The sequence below is a fragment of the Myotis davidii genome, unplaced genomic scaffold (genome assembly GCF_000327345.1).
Source record: "Myotis davidii unplaced genomic scaffold, ASM32734v1 scaffold2030, whole genome shotgun sequence".
Classification (NCBI taxonomy): Eukaryota; Metazoa; Chordata; class Mammalia; order Chiroptera; family Vespertilionidae; genus Myotis; species Myotis davidii.
Window position 1 is genome coordinate 112,185 of NW_006281839.1, and position 1,930 is coordinate 114,114.

Here is a 1,930-nt window from a genome sequence, read left to right on the forward strand (position 1 = left end):
CTCCTTGTTATTTATTTATTTTTATTAAATTTATTGGGGTGATATTAGTTAATCAGATTATATGATTTTCAAGTGTACATCTCTATGATACATGATCTGTATATTGTACTATGTCCCCACCACCCAAAGTCAAGTAATCTTCTGTCATCATATATTTGGCTTCCTTTACCCTTTACTATTTCCCACTCCCTTCCTTCCAGTGACCACCATACTATTGTCTGTGTCTACAAGTTTGTTTTATATCCCACCTTTATATTTAAAATTGTCTGAAGTACACTTGTCTGTCTGTTTTAGATCTTTCCCAGGTGAGCAACATATAATCAGATTTTATTTTAAAAGACTTCAGTGTTAAGAAGTTCAAACAATCTATAATTGTAACCTAAGTGATGTGCATGATTTTATGATGCTAATTTGTCGCATATAGTCAGTTTTCTATGTTTCCTTTATGTGATTTAATTTTATACCATTGCTATCAATATATCATGTACATGCCACGTGCCACATACTTTATAGAGAGGTTTGGTTATATGCACAGGAGTCTAGGACTCCTTACATTGGATCCTCAGGTCTACCATTTTCTTATTGTGTGACCTTTGGTAAGCTACTTAATATCTCTCTGCCTCAGTTTCTATATCTTTAAAACTGTATAAATGTTTTACCTATTTCATAGGGTTGTTAAGAGAATTATAGAAGTGATTTCATGTAAAGCTTTAGATTTGTGTACTATATTAAATGTTCTCAGAAACGATGAACTCTTGCTATGGAGGTTGCTTATTTATTTGCTTTTATCTTGACCTGGAATTTAGAATATACAAATTCTATATTTTTCCACTAGAGGTCACCTCAGTATTGATCAAAAACACATTTGTACCAATTTCCTCATTCAATCCTATGCGTGGGATGGAGGCTGAGCTGCATGTCCTTTATGCTTACATCCACATATATGCTGGTCTGCTAGGGAAACATAAACAGTACAAGACTCCACTGTAGAGCTTATTAGTGTAGTGCCTGGGGCCTCACTCTGAAAAACAATATTAGACTATCTTGAAGTGGGACATTTAATAATTTTAATGGGTGCACTGTGTTATTGATTTTCACATGTTCTGTCCTATTTAATTTGTCAATCCTTATATAACCTTAATGGGTCGGAATTAGATGATCACATTTTTATAGAAAACTTGTCCAAAATCTTTTATCTAGTAAGTGAGAGCATGGACTCAAAACCTAGTGATGTGATAGGCACACATGCACACACAACTGCACACCCACAGGCACATCATCTCACACGCAAATGCAAAACCAAAAATGCTCCCCGAGGCAATGTTAGTGCGCAATCATGGGCAGGATTAACATAAGCTTCTTTATACTCTTCCCTTGAGAGACAGGGTCCCTCAGGCCCTCACTATCTACCTCTTCCCCATGTGGAGCAGTTACCAGAAAAAATAAATGAGGAGGGAATCACCTGCCCATCAGTCCCTTCCTCTCCTCTTCATTTATTTCTTTGTTTGGTAGCTCTGCCCCTCTTGTAGGTCCTCTGTATGCTGGTCGGCACAATCTTTCTTCTCTCTATTTGGCTCTATTGGAGATTAGGTAAGTCCTGGCTGTTCCAAGAGATGCTGTTTGGACTCAGATTTGGAGAGAAATGGGGAGGGAATTAAAAACTCTGTGTCTCACTTTCTAGGAGCCAGGAACTAAGTACTATAGCTTTCTTTCTTGAGCAACTCCCAACTATAAGCCAAGGGCATGCTCTCCAGTATTGTATATGCTCCATCAATGGGACTCAAAAGATTAGAATAAATGGACAATTATATAGTTGGGTTAAGAATTGCCATTGTAGCCAAAACCGGTTTGGCTCAGTGGATAGAGCGTCGGCCTGCAGACTGAAAGGTCCCAGGTTCGATTCCGGTCAAGGGCATGTACCTGGGTTGCG